The sequence below is a fragment of the Haemaphysalis longicornis genome, unplaced genomic scaffold, assembly GCF_048455015.1.
Source record: "Haemaphysalis longicornis isolate Haplotype H1 unplaced genomic scaffold, Haemaphysalis longicornis Haplotype H1 scaffold_9, whole genome shotgun sequence".
Lineage (NCBI taxonomy): Eukaryota > Metazoa > Arthropoda > Arachnida > Ixodida > Ixodidae > Haemaphysalis > Haemaphysalis longicornis.
Genome location: NW_027526460.1, coordinates 13,633,938 through 13,656,619, shown reverse-complemented (window position 1 = coordinate 13,656,619; position 22,682 = coordinate 13,633,938). Strand labels below are relative to the sequence as shown.

At 46.1% G+C, this 22,682-nt stretch overlaps 1 protein-coding gene and 1 long non-coding RNA gene across 2 annotated transcripts in view; one reads left to right on the top strand and one right to left on the bottom strand.

Moving 5' to 3' along the window:
- Positions 1-22,682, top strand: part of LOC144152304 (uncharacterized) — a gene marked incomplete in the record, with an annotated part of 411,486 nt that overhangs the window by 54,981 nt on the left and 333,823 nt on the right.
- On the bottom strand, positions 13,984-16,066 carry LOC144151674 (uncharacterized). Its single transcript, XR_013318937.1, has 3 exons — positions 15,830-16,066; positions 14,449-14,589; positions 13,984-14,260 (listed from the first exon to the last, which is right to left on the bottom strand). It is a non-coding gene; the product is annotated as an uncharacterized LOC144151674 (long non-coding RNA).

The following is a 22,682-nucleotide window of genomic DNA, read 5'->3' as shown; positions in this document are numbered from 1 at the left end:
CCAGTATGGAGAATCAGCTCTTTTCATTTCATTTCATTTCACTTTCACTTTATTTTGAATTATAAACGGCGCCCCAGCAAAATTCCGAAATCCCGTCCTGTACGCTGATTTTGCCGCGTTGCCAAGCCATTTATGTCATATCGCGACAGAAGCCCCATTCTTCTTGCAGTCGTGAATTTTCTGTCAATTCGCCATTTTGAACGGAGGCGTTTCCTGATAACTTGACAGCTGTGGCACGTGCTTACGGCTGACACAGTACCTATGCGTGCATTTGCAATTTCGGCGTTTCGCGATGACATTCCAAGAAGATACACGGATGTCCTCGCCCATTACCGACTGCAGCGCCACATTTACCCCCCACCACACCCCAACATGACCAGAGAGGACGCCATTACCCTCAGACAGCTGCAAACTAACACCTACCCCCACGGAACACTACTCCATGCCATCTACCCAACAACATACACTCTGACTTGTCAACACTGCCCCACACCCAACACTCTCTACCATATGGTCTGGGAGTGCCGACAATCGCCATCATTAACCCCCCAACCAAACCCAACACTGGAGCAGTGGGAGGACCAGCTGACCAGCTCACGCCCTCAAGACCAGCAACGACTGGTGGACAGGGCCCGCCGGGCAGCCAAGGACCAAGGCTTCCTGGACTAAGGAGGCCTCCCACAACGGAACTAACACAGCTGAATAAATGTTTATTCCTCCTCCTCCTCGCGACATGTAACGGAAACAATTCTTGATCCTTCGTTTTTTTTTTTTTTTTGGCTTCCCATGTACCATATTCATATGTGGCGTTGAATAACTGAGTGAAAGGTACCGAAGAGGACGATGCACTTTTCAGTTGCTTTTGTGAAAACGTAACGCTTGAGTAACGCCTGAAATCGCCAGGCATGCTCTCTCTATGTGATTTGCTTAGAAACGTCGTGACGTTTGTTAAACCATTGGAGGGAAAGATTACGTCACACTTGAGCAACATTTGTCCCCGCAAAGGTCACGTGCTGGGAAGCCATGTATTGTTACCAATGCCCAAAACACGCGGAAAAAATTTCACGGCCATTCGGCGCAGTGAATTCTTCGCGAATTTGCCGCAGGTGCTGTTTAAAACTTCCCACTAGCCATTAAAATCTAAACCTTTTCTTCTGAGTCCGAGACAGGTCAACACAAAAATAACGTTTCACGTCGTGTCTTTAACGAGTAGAAATAAAATCGTAGTTATTAGTTTGGTGTGAAAGCAACGCAAGGGGGAAGTGCGTTGCTCTCCGTTACAAAGTACAGCGCACGCTGCGACGATAGGGAAATAAATAGCAATGAAGAAAGTCCGCAGAGGAAATCGTCGTGTAAATGTTTAGGTCGCTCTGCTGATGACACCAAGCCACTTTAGGAATGGCTTCACTGCTACACGCCAAGGCATTGCTCAGGAGAGGGCCTTTTATCATATAAGGAAAATTTGTACGATAATTCCTCGAGGCAGTGCTTTTATTTTTGAGGCTAGAGCAGGTTGCTTGTGAACTAAGAGCTTTGTGGGGAAGTATTCACAAAAGGATGGGGTATGCGTGGTCTGCGGAAAAGAAACAGAAACTATGCGGCACATAGTGTTAGAATGCGAGGGTATCCATTCAAATCTACATGAGGGAAATATTCGGCTTCCAGAAGCCCTAGGATTTAAGGGTAGCGCAGAGGAAGTTATCTTCAAGGCTGCCGAGGTGACGAAAAGAACATTAGAATGCTGGTAGACGAAAAGCAGAAAGGGGAATATTGCCTAGGACAGTTACCACCTGTAACAGGAAAAAATAAGTATATTGTTCCTAATAAGTTTTTTGTGCCTGTCCTAAGCAGCGCTAGTATTAAAGCAAGAGTATAAAACATTGGTATATTAGTCCTTTTTGGTAAGATGACACGTCATCACCCCGCTGCAAAGAGGGAACCAATAGCAATCATCATCATCATCATCACCTCCATGACGCCGCGTATCCCTACAAAGCACTATGCATCGTGCCTCTTTAAAGTCGGTTTCAGTGCTATACAAAAAATAGCCGCGTATCTGCGCCTTTCGTTGCAAATGTCGACGAAAGACGATAGTCGACTGGCGCCCTAGGCCATGTAAATGCCTCCATTCTCTTTCCCGCTCACATCTCATACTGTTCCTTTCTCGTATCATTCCTCCCAAGATAACACGCTAGATGTCCGCTCAAGTCAATTTAAATTTATCGCGTTGCACTGCTACAGGTCGGGGGCCTCGACGCCAGCACTGCCGTACGGCGGAGACGCGTGTGAATCCAGGCAACCTACTCCAACGTTTATAGAACCACGTTGCCCCACTCCACGAGCGTTCCAAGCGAAACGTGGAAACTATCTAGTTTTGAAGTGACTCTTGTTAACTAAGCGTCTGAGTTCACGGCACTTCAACAGACCTTTTCGTGCATGCGTCGCCTATCACTTACGCAAATCAATACGGCAATTTGCGATTTCACTGAAAATTTACGAACTTCGCGAGCACGGCCCCAGGTCGCTTTCAGTTGCGAGAATTTCGGGGCCGCAAGATAGCTTGACACATTTTCTTCCCATTAAATTCAGAATTTCCCCGTAAGAGAACAATTTTAAAGCCACTTTAGAATGTGGTCAGGTGTCGAATCACTACCACTAGCACAGCGCAGAGAGCTTTTCTTTTTTAAGGCGAATGCACTTCTTAAGCGAGCCTGAAGCGTCCGCCGCCGTCCGCATAGCAACAGCTGCGGGTGCGCGCGCTCCTCGTCTTCCTTGGCACATACCCACGTGGGGGATTGGCCAAGAATCGGGCGTGAGAAGGGCTAATGCACCCGCTTAAAGGAGTACTGACACGAAATTTCAAAGCTGAGATCCGCTCTAGCAATCAAGTACAACGACAACACAAATAGGTGTCTGTGAATAAATGCATCTTTCTTTCTTTGTAGTTGTGTGCACGTGTGTGTGTGTGATCTCTCTTTCGCGAACATTACCGAACCGCGCAAATTCAACTCGTGCATTCGCACTTTCGCATTCTTCCCCTCGGGGAAATGCGGGGAATTTTTTTCCAATTTGCGCCTTTTCATTTCGGATAAGCAGAGCTCAATTTCATCCTTCCTGCACTGTTGTAAGCATGCGCTGATAATTCTTCGAGACACTCTCTTCGCAGTTTTTTCTGCCCGCATGGAACAGACCAGATTGGTGGCGTCCGAGTGGTTTTTATTGCAAAGGCGGGATTAGTGAAGGGCGTCATAGATGCAACGTTGCTGTGCCTGTGGAGGCGTTTCTCTAGCCTCCCACAAAATAGCAGGATGTCGTTGGCCTAAGTTGGCCCAAACTGGTACTAGAGGACGAAATGATTCCGAAGAAAGATTCTGAAAGGTACTATAAAGGATAGATAGATAGATAGATAGATAGTTTATTGCACATCATAGTGGTACAAGGGTTTCCTTGCCTTCCTACACTGTAAAAAATTTTTGCTCGAAAAAACAGACATTTTCTGGCAGCTGTCCTGCCAGAAATTTTCTGTAAAGTTATGTTTTCTGTTTTTAGTGTTTCTGTTATTTTACAAGCATTTCCTGTTTCTCACTACAGAGAATTTATGTCAATTCCCTGTTTTCGGTTTTTCATGTTTGTTATTTTACAAGCATTTTCTGTTTCTCACTACAGAAAATTTATGTCAATTCTCTGTTTTCCGTTTTCTGCTTTTTTATAAACTTTTTTTTTTAAGGTTGTGTTTTCCTCCACAGAAAATCTGTGAACCTTCTGTTTTGCACTGGCAGCTTTTTTATAGACTATTTGTGTTGTACATACATCGTTTTTTCTTTCGAAAATTATAATAATGTACTGTTTCACGTTTCTGGTTAAATTGTTTTGCTCATTTAACAAGTAAGGTTAAATTATTTTGCTCTGACTTATTTTGACATCAATCTCTGGCAAAATAAGTCAAAGCAAAAGTATTCAGCACCTTGACACAGTTTCGGCTATCGTCCTTCATAAAATACATTTCCTGTTACTTTTTCACATCTTGAAAGTACCCCAGTTGAATTCGTGGCTTCATGCTTCATTGGTGAGAATAATCATGCCTTGAAAATAAAACATCACCCTGTATCATATTGTTTGAAACTGCCAACACAATTACTGGTGTACAGTACACAGCATAAAGTGACCACTCAGGCACACAAGAAAGCAGGGTGAAAGTATAATTGACATTATTTATTTTTCTGCCAAACTTAAGGCTGTTGCTACCAAGAATTAACTCAGTTACGAACAACGTATCAACAATTTCAAATATAAGGATCTATGAGTCTGAAAACAAAATCACAATTCATGATATTGTGGCACAGTGAACAAAAGGAGACTTTCCGTGACAGAGGTGTTGTTAGGCTAGGAAGATCACCTTTTCTTCAACTTTCAGAAATGCCCACAAACACGCCACTGAGGCAAAACGAACTATTTACAGAACTTAATCAGTGACATTAAACTGAGAACACTTTTGCTACAGTGACATTAAGCTACAAAATGTTCACATCTCGTATTACTACAGTACAATACTACTACGGTGAGAGCTCCGATAGGACTAGAAACACATTTTCTTCCGCTTCCAAAAAAAAGAACATCAATAAAATAAAATTCGACATTTTACCCGCTTTATGGAAGCAGAAAGATGCAACATAACGCAAATACCACGGTAATGAAAAATGAGGGAGGAAGTGTTGTGAGACTAGGAACATACCACCTTTTCCACATTAATGAAATCACAAAAAAGCAGAGAACATATAAATGTCAATTCATACGATAGCAAAGTAACCAAGGATGCGGCACGTTTGGTGCAAGGCGCTTCCATCAGAGACATCTTCATTGCTGCGCAGGGAAATTGGAGAGCCTAGTAGATTTCGTGGTCTTCCACCACAGTGATCAGGGATGCGACATTTGGAAACAGGAAATGCTGCTTTTGCTTTGACTTCTCCTTCTTTGCTCCCATGTCAGGGTTGATGGCTGCAATCACCCTGCAACAAGAATAGCATACGTTCCGCATATAAAATACATGTGCACCAACAAAACAACATCGTTTGCAGGGTTTTATGTATGGTATCATGCTGTAATAATAGCTGCCAGTTTTTTTTAAATGAAGTGTTAAGCTAGACTCAGGTGTTTGATAATTGCATTCCGTTTTCTTGTGCTACTGAGGCGATCCAAACGTACCACCTGAGCAAAGGCAAGAAATATATATAGCAGACTACCAACATTGCAAGGGGGTGAATAAATACAGTTCACTGTGTTTCTTCACTACCCGCTTCACAGTACACAGCGGGAGCAGTCAACCTCGATTTTTTTCCAAACGGCCAAACTGCTCCCGCTCACTGAGTAGCCAGTTAGTGTTAATTATTAATCACTATGAATATTTGCAGATTATCCTACGTAGCTCTATCAATGGCTACATCAGCCTTGGCTTCAGCCTAAGCGGCAGCGGTTTGGCCGGCTGAATAAAAATTAAGACCGACCGCCCTCACGGAGTGAATCGACCGTTGTCCAGTACCGGCCCTCCAGGCGGCCGGCACGGCGAATCAAACTGGCTGTAAGGCGCGTCCCCAAAAATGTTTGGCTTTCGGGGAACCCCTGCGCGAAATATCCTGGTCCTGCACTCCCTCCCGCACCCAGCTGTCACCCGTGCCTCTCACATCAATGCCACGGTAGCAGGCGCACGCTCGCGTGACTAATCTGCAGTGGCCAAAGCACACCCTTTCCTTCAATTTTTTTCATTTTCGTTGCTCCCATCACAGGTAGCCAAGTGCTCGGAGAGTGGTCAGCCTCAAACATTTTTTCTCTTTCTTTGAAATCCTTTTTTGTGTGCATGTACGAACTCACTGCGAACTTCCCGGAAAGGGAAAATAAAAACGTGCAGCCCTAAGAAGCATAGCCGCTCTCCAAGCACCAAGGTGAGGGGGCGCCCTTTTGTTTATTTCACCCGAGGCAACTGCCAAGAATGGTGGACCGGCAGCCCGCTCATGTGCAGACTGCCACTGGAAAAAGGTCCAATGGAACTTTTTCCAGTAGCGATCTGTTCATACGGGGGGTGAAGTATATCTACAGCTGTTACAAAAGGCAGGCCACGACCACATAAAGAAAAAAAGAAAGTGGAAAGCTTTGGGGGACTCGAACCCGTAATTTTAACATCCCTAAGCAGAGACGTAACCTTCACACTAAACTCCACGACGGAAAACGTCATCTGATCCGCCGAATTTCATTTCGTCTTTACGGAACTTTTAGCAACCCACGCTAGACAATGCCTATGTATAACCACAGACAACGTGCGAGGTGGTGTTGATTCGAGGTCATCAGCGGGTAAATAAAGAGGAAAAGGAGAATACGGCGGCCGCGTCTGCGTACAACATTCATAAAAAAAAAAAAAGAAAACTCATATTAAGGCGAGCGTCACTACATAGGCACGGCACAACGCTCTTGTCCCACGAGGCGACTTATCGTTACGGTACGGGGTGAGCACTTCATAACAATCTATTTCCATCCAACAAGCCAACAAACAACAGTGCAGGCACAAAGAAGAAAGGCATAAATAGGAACTAGGCGCCGCCTCCACACGACATAGTTAAAATTTAGTACTCACCCTCGGAAGATGAAAAATTGAAGAAAGAAGCCCGCCGGCCCGCCGCTGTATCGTTATGCTGGTACCTACAGGGCGGCCATTTGCAAAGGGCCGCATTTCAAAATTGCAGGAGCGCAACAAAATGACGTCGGCCGGGCGCTGTTTGACGGTTAAGAAAATTCTTGTTAAACATTAAAAAAATTATTCGTATTTTATTCTATTTTATGCAAATAAATAGTACAATATTTTCACGATTTCACGCCTGTTATTGGTCAAGATGAGGAAATAACAGAAAATTTGTGTTTTTTCTGTTAACAGGTTTCTGTTTACTAACCATCGCAGAAAACTTCTGTACGGCAACAGACATTGTTTGTGAAAACTCTGTAAATTTACAGAAATTTTTTACAGTGTAAGCACGCAGTGCTTGTGGGAAGGCAGGCAGAACAGCAGCGCCCGACCAGACGGGCAGTAGAGGTACTTTTTTGTGGAAAGAGAACAGAGAAAAAAAAAAGCGTAAAAAAGAAAGGATCGCGATGACAAGCAGCCATTGACGTATAAAAAGAGGTACCGAGCTATTATGAAGGACTTGCGGCATGTACGGTGACGCACTGCGTATTTCACTGAACCTGCAGCACGCTAGCGCGGTTAAGTGCTCTGATTTCTTTGTGCTGACCGTCAATACCGTTTCTTTGTTCGTAGACGGTGGGACCCAACCCACCTGCCCCGCTCTGGAGAAATTTTCTTCTTGTTCCGTGCTATACTTTCAGTGGCAACTCCTCTACGAAGAGAAGGGCTATGCGTGGCACCACAATTCGCGTCTCACAGCGCGTGCGCGGTGACAGCTGCTACTCGCCGCGAGCCGCGCAAGCCGTCAACATCCCCGCGGCCGTATCCTCCGGGGCTGCCCCCAGCCCTTTCGCCGACGCAAGACAAATGTCTCGTTAGACGGGCCCGCCAATTCCTTTCATTCATCCGTCGCGTTCAAGTCACGCCGTCTCCGCGCGCCCAGACCGCCTGCCTCCGTCTCATCGCTGGCGTTTCCTCGAATTCTGCGCCGCGGCGCTTCGTCAGAAGTCGCTTGCGGGCCCGGCGCCGCCGCAGTGCTGTTGCCCTCGGCGCTTCGTGATCTCGCGGCTCGCACACGGCGGCGTGTGCGTGCGCGATGCACTACGGCGGCCCCTCTTGCCGAGCTATGCGTGCGCCGCACGCGTGAGCTTTCCCCGCTCCAGTGCTCTGGCGGCGGCGCTGCAGCTTCCTAAACTTTCGGCTCTGCAGTGGCCGAGGAGCATCTTGTGGCGCCCGTGCTAATGAAGAGCAGGACGGCGGCATGTTCTTCCACTGGAGGCGGCATGCGCTGAGCGCGCGGTCTGGCGCGCGCGCGCGCGCGGACTCTGTGGAGCGTAGCAGTAGTTGTCTGCTCCTCTCGGAGGAGCTGGCTCGCGTCGTGGTGGCGCCGCACTGCCTGACCCCGAGAGGTCGCGGGGCCACTTCGTCGGCGTAACCCCGCCGGGGACCCCCGGCGGCCGGCGGGCGCCGCCCGTAGCCCGGTCTCCGGACCCCGCAATTAGTGCCGCTGTGAGTTATTCGCCGCCTCCCTCGCCTCTCTCGCGGCGGCATGTGATCGAGCGTGAGCGGGGCGGTTCCAGCCCAGGACTCGGAGACGCGGCTGTCGCCGCTTCGCCCTTCGTCGGCCTGCTTCAGGCGGTATATCGGACCGCCTCGTCTTCTCTTTTGTCTTCGACACACTGCAGACATGTCGTGGGAAAAAATAAACGCAAAACGCAGCGTAGCCACGTAGTGCAGGTCGCAGCCCGCCCTGTCGACCCTGGTGCGCGCAAGTCACGGGCATGCCGTGGGGCGAGAATAATGGAGAAAGTTGAGCTAAAGCCCCGCGCTGCCAGTAACCTGACTTTATACGCTTTGCGAGTATCGTCCAGCCTCCATGGACAGGAATCCCCGCGCCCCCTTCCGATCCCACGCCTTTCCTGATGGAAGGTGCCTTCCGGGCGTTTGCTCCAAGGTCACCGTACATCACGAGAGTTTGTCCTCTTGGAACAGCGTAGCAAGCACGTGGAATGTGCTGGCTTGACACTGGAAGACAGATTGGCCTGGGAGCACCAGCCAGCCCTGACAACCACGAAGTTTGTTAATCGTATCAGAAGGCAGTTCTATCGCTACTATCCTAGCAAGTTGGCAGGGTATACCTCTGCACCGACAAGGGAGTCATGGGTACTATTCTGTCCACCATTGGCATGTACAGCAACACCTTTGCGGGTACTAAACTTATTTAACTCTCAAAGTTCGACGATTAACAGCACCAATTAACAGTTAACAGTTTCTCGAAGCTGCTTGAAGTACGAAATGGCGACCACTCTGTTTCAACAAAAACGAAAAGCACGGTGCAGAGAAAAAGTCTCGGTAGGTCGTCTTTACCACAGTGCTCCGGAGTCACCAATTGAAGTGACGAAGTGTGGAAATTTGGCGAATGTCGAAGCCCAACATACGATTTGACGAAACGAAGCGCATGTGCGCAGGACGACCCGCAAGGCGGGCAAGGCGTTTTGTATTGCGCAATGACCCTGCGCAGAAGCCCTTTTTCATTCAAACTGAATGCTCGGACGCACGTCATTCGGCGAAGTTGCACACCAAACCACCACTTCGATTGGCCATTCTGGAGGGCTGTGGTGAGGGCGAGCCAGGGGGACTTCTTGGAGTGTGGGAATTAGTGTGTTGCCAGTATGCCGCCAGATACAGTTGGTCGCCTCGGTTATAACTAGGAATCATTAAAACGCCCACCGGTCAGTTTTTTTCATTCTCTTTTGTGTTAATGCTACGACAACCATTTACACAACTTCTCTAACGTTATTTTCAGGTCAAGGGAAACAGAAAGGGAGGGAGAAGACATACGGGTCCCCTACGTAACATCAGATCAGTAATGTAAATCGTTGGGACAGTTGACGTTGAACTTTAAAAACACGGCGGCGTTAGACAGTCACGTGAAGTGGAACCATTTCAGGATACGTATATAACCAGCCGGGTACATGGAGCCTGTAATGAAGATGTGCGATATACACGTTTCACTTTTACAAGGCAGTCACACCCCATCCTAATTCATGGCGTCATTCCATTCCAAACCAGCACGTTGCGCTCAACGGAATTCGGATGGGGTAAAAGTCCGAGGAGATCACTTCGCGGAGATCGCACGAAGTCCCGAACGGGTCGTTAGGGAAGTGCTTCTCAAGGTAGAGCGGTTCGCTGCCGCTTGGTCGCATGCGGCCAACCGGGCGGCTCGTTCCTGCTCACCGAACCCTCGGTGTTGTTCCAAAGCGGTGTCCCGGTATTGCGGCTTGTAGTCGGCTCTTAATTAGCGTATATATGGTGTTCCGCCTCCGTACTTATTTGGCAGCGTCAGGCTTACGCGTCGTGGTAGCATGACAACACCGGACAGCCTCGTTGCTCGTACATTTGCAATCCACGTACTCGGTGAGGGTGAGCAGCAGCTTCGGGCGGGACATTTTGCGAGACTAATTCTCCCATGGAGACGCGAGCGGCATACTTGAGATGACTGCCTGGATTCACGGCACCCTCCCTCCCCCTGTTACTTCCCCCTCCATCTCCATCCCTCTCACCAACCGTCCTTTACCTTTTGCCGCCTCGGTTTGAAGGTAGAAGCCTTCCCTCCCTTTCCTCCCTTTAGTCCGTCTTACCACCGGCTCATTTCCACCATCATCCTCACTCTGATGATTAAATTCTGAGCAATCCCCATAGCGATGTCTTCCAGGAACCCATTCACATTTTTCTAGCGCACAACCCCCCCCCCCAAAAAAAAAAGAAAAGAAAAAAAAAAAAAAAAGAAAACGCCATCTCCACTAACGTGAAACTTGTGGACGGGCGAAGCATGCAGTGTAAAAGTGAATTCAAATATTATAAGCCTCTCTCTTGCCACACGGCGCCCGCTGCTTGGGCGCCGGAGAAGCGCCGGTGGGAGGAGCAATCGCACGCTTGCCGAGGCGGTGGCGCCCTCTCTTGCGTTGAACCGGATTTTGGCAATTCTCATGCCTATCCCAGTTTGGGGTAGTGTCATACCCAGTTTGGGGTAGTGTCTTGGTTCAACGCGAGTGCAATGCTCGCCCTGGGGGCTTGTCTGGGTGGGGGAGAAGGTAAATAGAATTTATTGTAACCCACATATTAGGGCGCAGCGACTAGTGGTAACAGCGCTGCACTAAAAACAGAAAATTAGAGAATTTATTATAAAACCACATATCAGCACGCAGCGACTTGGTAACAGCGCTGCCGAAAAACAGAAAAAAAAATCCAATCAGTTTTCAAGTACTCCGGGCAGCCTACACGTTGAAAAACAATTCTCTATGGTGGTGAAACTCTTAATCTCGATCCACATAAGATCCACTTAATAACTGGAACTTTTTTGCAAAAAAGTTCCACTTATATATTTGGAACCGTGTTCCACATATCCTGAAAATGTAAGTGGAACAGTGCACCACATATTTTTGCAGCTATATTATCTGGATCGGCGTTCCAAATAAAAATATACGGATCACTGTTCCAAATAAACTGGTAGTGTAAGTTACTGGAACACTGATCCACGTAAAATGATTATGAATTTATCCGGTGCGCCGTTTCAGGTACCTTCAGACCAGCTGTTTATATAAAACGGTGTTCCGATAGACGTTGAGAAGCTGTCTATGGGACTCCACTTTTCCAACATGTCTGCTTTCCTGTTGGTATAAACTGAGGTCATTTGCCAGGCTGGCGGATGCATTGGTATCAGAAGGAAACCGCAAGCACCATTCTAACGCAGCCTTGACATATGGCCCACAGTGATACCAACAATTGGAAAACAGAAACCGCCGCAGCAGTGTGATCCCTGACAGTTCCCAACAGTTGCCTATCGGAGCACAGTTCTATATAAAAGTTGGTCTGAGATACCTGGAGCGGCACACAGAGACTTTGGCTTCATCCGCCGAATCCTGTTCTGGGTTTTGGCTGCATGTAAAAGAAACAAGACTCGCATTAAAATACACACCAAACCAACTATTAGCACTGATACAATGCTTTTAAAAACACTAAGGAAATTTTATTCGCTCGTAGTATTGCGTACATTTGAGATACGGAGACATATCTGTTTCCACTTGGGCAGAAAATGACCAGCGTACAGGATCAAATACCAAAACGATATCAAGTGGCCAAAACGATCTAAGTGGCATTTTCCTATTTTTGCTAATATTTACCATTCTTTTTTGCTAAAAACACGTGGGTAATAAAGATGGCTTTAAGCGCAACCGCGTCACAAACAGACTTGTACATCTATCCTCGCAGTAACTCAAAAAGCATTACACAACAGTGAGCATAAAATATGCTGTTTTATGACATGAAATCAGGTACCGCAAATGCGGAAGTACCCACAGCGCTTGCCATACCATGTTTACGCATCCCGGTTCCAAAAAATGCAGTTTGCTATTAAATTGTAGGGAAAAGCCAAAAATACAAGCCATACACGGTTGGATTATCACAAGACCTGCAAGAATGTAGGAAAAGAACACCGGAGCCAATACTAACAATTTAACATTTGCACAGAAAAAATTACCGGAAGCATGTGGCACTATTGCACAACTAAAACATACACCATATATCAATATCAAGCTAACTGTAATATCAAGCTAACTGTAGCCAAAACCGACTATATACGCGCCCTGAAAAAGCCTTTCACTCAAGCCGCGTTCTTTCCCCGACAATTTGTAGCTATTTAAAATAACTTATCCAAAAAAAAAGCTCATAGCACCCAGTGTGAATCTTACAAAATTTTACAAACCAGATAGCTCGGAGCATGTTACGCATTTTAAAATTTATCAAGCAGCCTAACTCTAAAGACGTTATTAGTTCCCTCAAGAACAATTCAGACATCCCAAATAACCAAGCCAGGTAGCGTTGAAACATACAGGTGACCAATTTTACCAAGCGAACTTGGAAGCATTTTTCCAGCCGAAACATTTATCTGAGGTAAAATTCAGTTGCGTGCTATACAAACCCTACTATCATGACGACAGTATGCTTGTGACCAAAGCACTGCCTCTAACAAGCGAGAAATGCAACTTTGTCCAAAGTAAACAACTTTTTCAAGCCAAATATGTATATTTCGCATTCTTCTAGGGCTTAGGTGTCAGCTAAGATACAGTACAAAAATTGATTAATAAAACCCCAAACCGTCTGTGTAAATAATTACTCTCACGTTTGCATCCATCAACAGCAGCACTGCCATGGAAAAAATTTCGAGCTGCACTTGAATAATAAAAACGTTACAGTGCAGTGCCATTAGCTACATTAACAGAGTAACAGAGCAGCGGCAAAGGCAGCCTGCGCTTTGTGCCAATAATGAAAAATTGCAAAGGAAAGCACGACTTCACTTTTGCAGTTGACATGCCGCTTGCATCTACCAATCATTTGAACCACGACATATCTTTCCGAATAGGCTTAAACGTCTAACAATAATTTAAAACCCCAAGTAGAGTGACAACATCAAGTCTTTCAACAGAGCTTTAAACTTAAATGACACCAGGCCACTGTTAAATGGCCAAGAACTCTCTGCAAAAGTCCCAAGAACTCTCCAAAGTCGCATAAGTTTCAGGAGATTTAGATGAAATATACGGCGAGGAGGATGACCACATCTTGATGCGACAATGCAGGCGGAAAATCCATGACGTGTTTCTTGCAGACAATATTTACGCTGCCATTCTCTTCTCTCAAAATAACTGGACGTCGAGAATAACTGGACCACGTCATGTACCTTTAAGGAAGGAACAAGAAAATTTTGTTAGACGATGGCTTTAAATGAGTGAGTTGCTTAGGATACCCCTTTTATAGCACAGTAATTGATTGAAATATCAGCGATTTCTTGGTTTCTTTTCTTGGAATGCTGCTAACAATGTACAAAAAATATTAGCACAGACTGTCAATGGCAGTTCTCTAATTTTGGAAAGCAACCGCATTGGGCGTGGCCGTGGCGCCGTATTATCACAGCAGCAACTCTCAATGTGAAAGCAAAATGTTTGCAAAACTTGAATGCAAAATAATAGTCTTTTTGTCCACATGTTGCAGCATCCGAAACAGGCTGAATGTGAAGGTATTTCCCAATTTGGAGTTCACGATTTATTCTTAGAGTAAGATTTTGCTACAAAGAAAACTACCACAAATTCAGTCCCGCAAAAATAAAATGCCAGCTTCAATAAACACTACCATAAATTGAGTCCCACAAAAATAAAATGCCAACTTGCCCAACTAAAATTAAGATGCAGGCGTTCCTGGCAGGGCCTCCTCGGAGTGATTTTCCAAGAAAGTTTCGCCAACGTGTTCCCAAAAGCTCTTACTGTTGTTTTCACCTACAGGTCAAGTTGTCACTGAAATGGTGTTCCGAAGCCATTACGTATAATGCAACTACCTAAAAAGGGACCATCAAAGTTCCAGAACTGGGAGTGCGTACTTACTTGTAGAATGCAATGATTTCATCCCGTACAACGGCTTTCACGTGTTTCCCTTTTGTGAACACACTACTTCAAGAACGGTGAACACACGCCTTCAAGAACCAGGAAAATGGCAGTATGCATTCCTTGTTCCATTGTTTTAAGTCCCGGTCCGCCCTATTTCCTAGAAATAAAAACAGTATAAAAATATCGAAGCATAAATTTACGCTTCCCTCTAAGAAGGGAGTACTACAAGATCTCGTACAAGGCCTGATTAGTTGTGCTAAAATTTATTTTGCATCACGAGCCCTGGTAACGTTTTCAGGCGAAACAATTTTAAATATAAAAATATTTGAACATTTTTAGGCTCACCTGTCATTGCTCCATGCGGAGTGGTGAACGTCTGTATAATACGCAACACTCAAGAGGCACTCTTTCGTGGCTTTATGACTTCCACAATGCATTCACAATCTGCACACTTGTCACGACGACGCCTCGGCGTGCCGAAGATGTCTTCAGCCACAGTGAATGCCACAGCCATGATTTCACAGGTATATGTAAGGAATGGAAATAATTCGTTTTAATTTCTGTTCTTCAGACAAAGGAAAACAATTGTCGCAACCTACCAGTGTAGAGACAAATTTCTCCACAGTCAGCCATAGTCTGCATCTGGACAGGTTGCACAGATCGAATACAGAATGTAGCAATCTGCTTTCGCAGTATATTTTATAATTTCAAGGAAGCACAGAAATGGGTTAATGTTGGGTGCACATAGTGATGCAAGAACTTATCACCGGAGCGTTGTCGGAAATTATTTCGACTCTCGGGTTGCCACCGACATTGACGGCATAAAAATGCAAGAGTGGCTTATTTCTAACGCGGTTCCTGAAGTAGCAAACACTAATTATGGATATTGGATAATTATCCTGAAGTCTCAAGTTACCACTGACATTAACAGCATAGAAACGGCAGCACACTTTCTATATACCCGCTGCGTGTTTCCACATATTTCTTCCCATATCTACAAAAGAAACGTTTGTTACTGCGGTACTGCTAAGACAACCACTGTCCCTTCCATTTCTCTACACTTCAGGCAATGTAAAATAGATCATCTCAATTGGTCAAAGGAATTGGAAGAAACATGGAACTGCATAACACACTGCACAGATAAACGTAAGCTGACGCCTTGAAAGCACATCAACACAACTCGAAATAGCGTCTACCTTGCGCGCAACGGGCAAGGTCGAAGACTCCCGGTCTGGTAAGCACAGTAAATGGCATTCTACTCATCAGACTAACACAACGCCGCAATTACCACGCAAGTTTTAAAAATACCAATAAATCTAAGGACGGACGCTCCGACAAACTTGCTTGAGAGTTGTACACGTGTGCACGCGCGATTATCGCGAGCTACTAACCCGAGAAGATTCGCTACCGCAGACATACACAGCTACCGTCAATATACAACTAAGCAAAGCCACACAGTAAGGGAACATCCACTCATGAAACGCGCAAACCAGGAACTTCTGACGTACGCAGTCAGAAATTTCAAGCCGACTCTGACCCACGAACACGGGAGTTTTGGTAAATTACGGCTGCAAACGTTTCTCCAACACAAAATGTTACACGCCGCGACCACAAGCATGAACGACACACGAACAACGGGCATAGACGCGGTATGTTTATCGGACGCAGTTAACAAGGATGTCACTGAACAACAACCGTTACCAGCACATAAATAAGCAGCACTGACCTTTTTTGCGCCTCCTGGCAAAACTCCACATCGTCGAGCAGGAAATACAGCCCAGGGATATGAAAAAATTCGCAGTTGCACGCCGCAATCAACCCAATTTAAACTGCTAACGGCGCTAACGGTTCTCGCCAGCGTGACCGAGAATTTCTTTAGTAAATATCAGGCGCATCGCGCGAGCAATTGAGAAACCCGCTTGGGAGTGCCACTGGTGGCGCTGCATGCGGAAGACCGTAAAATTAGCGGAGGGAATCCTGGAAGATGGGAGCGCTGCTGTCGTAAGTGTTGACGCAGTCCCGATTTTCATCCGTCGTCATCATGGAGGAAAGAATACTCAGGAGAGGCCCCTAGCATCCCAATGCATTGCGAAAAGTGTGGAGGAAGTTACGTCATTTTTCTTGAGCCCATGGACAATGTTGCTTACTTGTTTACAACTGCGGCGGCCAAATTTGGTCAAATAAAACGGACAAATTTTTAAAGCGCTTGGTATGTGGCTGCCTCGCTACGCTTGCAAACCAGCGCAGTCGCTACGACAAACGTTTTTAGATTAGGCCAGTTTGAAAACTCTGCCGTCGGAGGCGTCTGCGTTTGCCATCCCGCGAGCCTGTTGCTATGACGACGACAAACGCTACTTTGCCAGGCTTAAGAGCTGAAAAATCGTCCTTCTATCTCAAAAACAAAGGCCGTTTTTCGATTGAAACTTTGGGTGAGGGTTAGAATGGGCAAATTGAAGGCGAAATCAACAGCTTAGAAGATGACATCGCACCGAGGAATTAGCGACGAAGCTGTTTTTGCTTCGAAGCGGGAGGGCAGGCCGACGCCATGTTAGTCAAATCAAACCGGAGGCAGCAAAGGATGATGGGATAGAGTGCTGGGCTCCGTGGGCTCAAGTCATGGCGGGACTCGGCTTCACAAATGTGACGTCAGGGCCCCTCCTAACCTTTTCTTTCCTCCATGGTCGTCATCGTACCCGTTGCAGCCCCACTGTACCGTGAATCAACGCAAAAACAGCTCTGCCGTGCTGCTGCTGACGCATGCGCATTGAATGCGCTACTGGAGTGGCAGTCTTTTCCTCATGGCTTCGGCGTACTTTCGTTCTCGCGGAGGCTTTGGCGATGCGCCCGCATAAGAACTCATACAAACTCGGCACACGTGATGGCTTTTATTGGATTCGGAAAACAGGCGTATGCGTCTAAGCGGACGTTTACGCCCGCTGAGGCCGAAACAAAGCTCAGATAATAGCCGCGTTAGCGCGTTAGTACTGGCTAAAGTTGTTTCTCGCGGAGGGTCGTGAGTGCGTGCGATATCCGAGCTTAACTTTGGATGACAATTTCTCCTTTACTGTTTACAATGAATGCAAAAGGGCGTGGCTTCATTTACTGCTTTTCTTGACAACAAGCCTTTCCGTAGTCAATAAAATATACTGCGACGCTCTTAGATACCCACGTTATATAAAGCTACTTACAGCTAATTAGTAAGTAATAATACATCGGCCCGTTTCCCAGCCCTTTTCCCTCCTGAACACCAATACTACAGGAAAACAGCAACTGGGGAAGCAGCTGGAGAAGGCGGGTCATTCAATGAACTTCAATTACTATGACAAGACACAACAACAGCAAGTTAACTCTGCGTATTTTTGCCGTTACTGCACAGCATAATTAGGAATTACAATGTCATTTCAGCATTAATACATACAAAATAATGCAGGTATCACGTGGTATATCTAGGTTTAGTTCCGTTCACCCAGTCAACCGCTCTTTGCAAAGAGGCTCTTGTTTTTGCTTGTGGAAATTAAAAGGGACTCACATGTTAGCATTCCTATCGGACTTACTACGTCATGACCAACGGACTTAAAAACCATCATGCACCAATACGAATAGTTTTACAAATACATACCGATATTCACAACGGCCTAGTTTGCTTATTTTAGATATATGTCGCTTCTCTACTGAAACAAAGAAATAAAACTCTCGCATGGTGAGACCGCTAGCACCTTCCAGTGAAGACTGGATAAACCAAAATGCGTTTCTTGTTTTTTTTATCTCTGCGAAGAAATGATATACAGCAGACTCCCGTTAGGACGAACCCGAACGAACCGTAAAAATGTATGCGTATTATCCGAAATTCGTCTTAAGCGGAGGTGTATTGCATTGTGGATGTTACAAGAGAAAAATGTTGTGGTTCTTAATCAGTGTTCGTTTTAACCAAGTTCGTCTTAACGTGGGTCTACTGTATTTCTAGAAGAAGCAAACCAGGTCGTTAGTGTCATTTCTGTGAATTTGTAAAACTTCTTGTATCGGTACATGGTGCTTTTGAATTAGTAAGTCTCATGAATTTGCGTCATGAATTAGTGAGTCCCATATGAATTGGATCAGGTGAGTCACCCTTAATAGCATGCACGAGACGAAAAATGCTAACGAACATCCAAGCATATATAACTGCATTCGTGACATGCTGCGTGCAGTGTAAAATGCGGCACCGTCGGTTAACACTATGTATATACCGCATCAGGGCATAAATAAAGTGGACTAAGTACCTATTTTACAGCAGATTGTAGCCATTCATACGTTCCTGTAAAGCACTTAAAATTGTGCACGTACTACAACACAGCGAGCTGATGGCTGAGCATTGAGCAAAAGACAATGTTTCGGCGACGCTTTGTGAACCAAATGCAGAACATGCAATAGTCTCAACAACTATATATATTTCTTTATGAGGTATCCACAAAAGCCCAATGAATTCTTCAGCACTACCGCGGCTCTGTCCCAAACGCAGAAGGAGAACCTGAGGACATCTGGCCCTTCTCAAATTCGAGTCATTGGGGATTTCAGACGTACTGCGCGTCTGCAATTAGCAAAAGACGATATTCACTAAAGCGGTCTGAGCGCCGCAGACAACCTGAAAGGGGTTCGTGAAATTTCTATTTTCGCTAAGATACCCTTTTCTCGCACCTTTCATGCTTTGTACGGTGTTGTTATAGCAGTGGACATATTGTTTTCTGTCAGATAACGTCACTAAAAATACGTCTTAGCCGTCTTATATAAGTATACTTCTCTAACACAGTTCCATAGATATCGACGAAGTTTATTAAATTTTATGTGGTGCGTGCGTGTGTGCGTGTGTGACAGCATGCATGTGTGTGTGTGTATGTGTGGGTGTGCGTTCGTGTCTGTATCTATGTCTGCTTGTGCGTGTGCTTGTGCGCCAAAGCGCGTCAAATATATATGTGGTTCATTGTTCCAGTTATTGCACGATTCAGTGCATACTTCACTGCAGCGCACAAGTTATGTGGAACAAGACACGAGCAAAAAATATACAAAAGCACTGTCCAAAATTTTTACTGGGACATAAGTGGAACAGTAACTGGAACGGCCGACAGCGCATCCCCTCATTTATTCGGTTCCACATAATAAACACAAACCTAAAGAAAACAAATGGACAGTTCCAGATAAGATCCACTTATATCTCTCGTTCCAGTTATTCTTCGTTTGGATCCAGATAAAAATATGTGGATCGCCCCGTTTAACTGGAATTTACATGGAACCAGATTAAGAGTGTACTCTGAAATCAATGCACAAAAAGTTCAGATGTATTCAAAGAAAGGGTTCAGAAACTCGTTGAAAGTCAGTACGGCACAACAGTGATGCTCAGGATGTTATTCGTGACCGCTACCAAAGGAATTTTTATTTTTCTCTTGTAACAAAAGGAAGTACAAAACACCCGTGTTTACGCTTTTCCACGTTCACATACTCGGTCCGTTCGTTACATTGCAGGACGACATATCTCCTTGCTATTATCAAAGCAGATACGAAATGAGTGAAAAACTAACATTGCATGAACACGAATGCAAATGACGTACACTTCTTGGTACATAAATTGTGCACTGAGAGGACAGCCTGTGTCCTGGGAGGGGGGGACTGCTCCCCCACCCCAAGCACCAGCTCCCTTTACACAAGACGTTTCATTTACTCGGGTCTTCCTTGCTACATACGCAACTACAAAACATTCAAATGCAAAAACAAATACAAAAGAAACCGACCATTGGTTTGTTGACTGTACCGCATACACTTATTTGGCCCACCTTCCCATTTGGGGCCACAAAACTTATTGAATACTCAGAACATGACCTCTGTTTACATAATGCAATTGGAACTACCTTTGGCAGTAGCAACACAATCACGCGGTTTACATCCGCACCACATGGCTTACACCTGTAAAAACGCAAGTACGCGGCTAGGTGATTAACCAGGCCCCGGCACCAGTCCAATATGCCTTTTCTTGCTCTACCGACCACCCGAGCCGATAAGGCCTAGCACCTAGAGCCTGGGGGGTACTTGAGTGTAACACAAATTATAACCCGTCTACAAACAGCTTCTGCTTGTGCTTGACGATTGCTGAAGCGGACAGGCAGCGTTCCACAAATCTTTAAATCATGTTAGTTTTTTTAACCGGTTTAACCATTATACACTTTTCTTTTAGTACGCGTTAAGTTCTAGAGCGAGGCGTTGGAAAACGGGTGTCCCGGTGTTTTAGTACCGGGACTAGATGAGACGACGACAATAGGAGACGCCGACAGCCTGAGCCCCTAAGAGGCTTCGCGCCTAAACGAAAAAAATTCCCCCGCACCTCCCCGAGGGGGATTGTGAGGATGCAGAAATGCGAACGTCGAACGCAACGTGCTCGGGTACCATGCGAGGAAGGCACCGCACAACCTTCGATGCGTCGATGGGCACGTTCACCGCCTGTCCCTTGATTCCAAACTGCCCGTTGCCTCGAGTCAGCCGCCTGATGCTCATGAAGGGGAGTCGAGGCGCGATGAGCCGCTCTTCGACCGGGTTCAGATCGGGAAGATGCGCCGTCCGAGGAGGATAACGGTAGCCAAAACTCACGCAACCCTCCTCTTCGCAGCTTTGTCTTCTTCTCCTTCTTCTTCTTCAGCGGTTCCCCTACGGGAAGATGACGATGGTGGTTGAACGCGAAGCTATCTCGTGATGGATTGTTTGGTTGGCCAATCCCTAGGGGCATCATGCCACAATCATCATCAGACGCGCTGCGGACGCCGGCCAAGGGACGCACGACAACCCCCGACTATAATGCATCTCTGCATAAAATTCGGGGCCATCTCCACTAATTGTACACCCGGGGAGGGGCGAAGCATGCAGTGTATAAGTGTATTCTTGGCACCTTGGCGTTTTTGCCCATAGAGATGAAGCCATTCGGGGGTAGAGGCATACGGCCTTACTGTAAAAGTCCCGTGCCTTTGAAGCACGAAGCGTTCTAGCGCGAGGCATTGGGACACGAGTTTCGCGGTGTGTTCTTTTAGTATGCGTTAATTTCTAGCGCGAGGCGTTGGAAAATGAGTGTCTCGGCGTTTTAGTACCGTAAGTACATGATACTACGACGACATGAGACGCCGATAGCCCGAGCACCTAAGGAGCACCGCCCCTAAAAACAAATGCCCATTTTGAAAAGATGCACCCCTGCAAGCACAAAACCACTGCGGGGAAGCTTCAGTAAGATAGGCAGGGGCCACAACTCTTTTTCGGCGGCGCTTGTGCCTCTGTGCCGGCTATAACGCAATATAAAAGGAGAAACATAAAATTGTTTGCAGGGGTTAGCAATCTCTTAGACGCATAGACGCATGCGCAGTAATGCTGGCGGCTAACCCGCAGCTATAGACACACGGCGACGTTGTACCGGACGTTATGCCAGACGCACGGCGATGAAGTACCGCTTAAAGCGTCGACGCTGTGAAATTGCAAGAGGTAGATGAATACGTGGCTCAGAAATAAATTTTTTGCTTTGTGTTGTGCCTTTCAAAAGCAGGTCATCTCGTAAATTCTTCGAAGTGTACTGGTGGTCAGAGCATCAGTATTCGCCTATCATTGGGACTGTGTACACTGCGGCCAAACAGGAGGTGGTTTTCCGTATCGATGTATTACCACGCATTTGGAAAGTTAATATCACTGATACGATGTTCCAAAACAATACAAGTCGACGTTTCGGATCTTTAGTTCCGAGTACCATGATGTGAAAATCATTGCGATCCTTTGTAGTTTCTTGAACTCCAGCCCGCGTACTTGCTTCTTGCTTTTACTGAAATAAAAGGCGTACATTAAAACTTTAATCAAAACTGTTGGGCCCAGCGAGATTCGAAATTAGGTCTCTCTAGCGTTTCAAGTGAGTGGGCAAGAAAATAAGATATACAGGGTGTTTGAGGGAAGACTTTAAGCTCTAAAAGTAGGCTTTCGGATGTAAAATTATTTTTCTTGCGCGGTGTTATTTTTCTCACGCGCCCTTCTGCAGATCGGCGGCTGCGAAGTGCCGCAAAGCCACGCTCTCGTGTTGACGTCACGCGTCAAACGTACGCCACGCTTTATCAGAGCGGAGGCGCGCGCTCGGGCAGTCCCGCTCTAGCCCGGCCGCGGTAAAGCGCGGCTATAGTGGCTAGAATATATTCTAGGCACAATAGCGCGGCGTACGTTTGACGTGTGACGTCAACACGGGAGTGTGGCTTTGCGGCACTTCGCAGCCGCCGATCTGCAGAAGCGCGCGTTCGGGGGACTGAAGTACTCAGCCCATAGTTCTGTGGGAAATTACATTTTCGCAAGTCTAACGCCGGATATCGGTCTGACTGATGATCCTCTACAATTTTCACATTACAATCACATGCCTAACTGCAATAATTAAAAAGTTAATTAACAAGTACTGATTAATTGTTACCGTAAATAGAAACTGGACCTCGTTTTATTTCGTCCGCCACGGCCCCTGATCACTTCGCGCAAGAAAAAACAATTTTACCTCCGAAAGCCTATTTTTGTAAATTACTTAAAGGCTTCCCTGAAAATACCCTGTA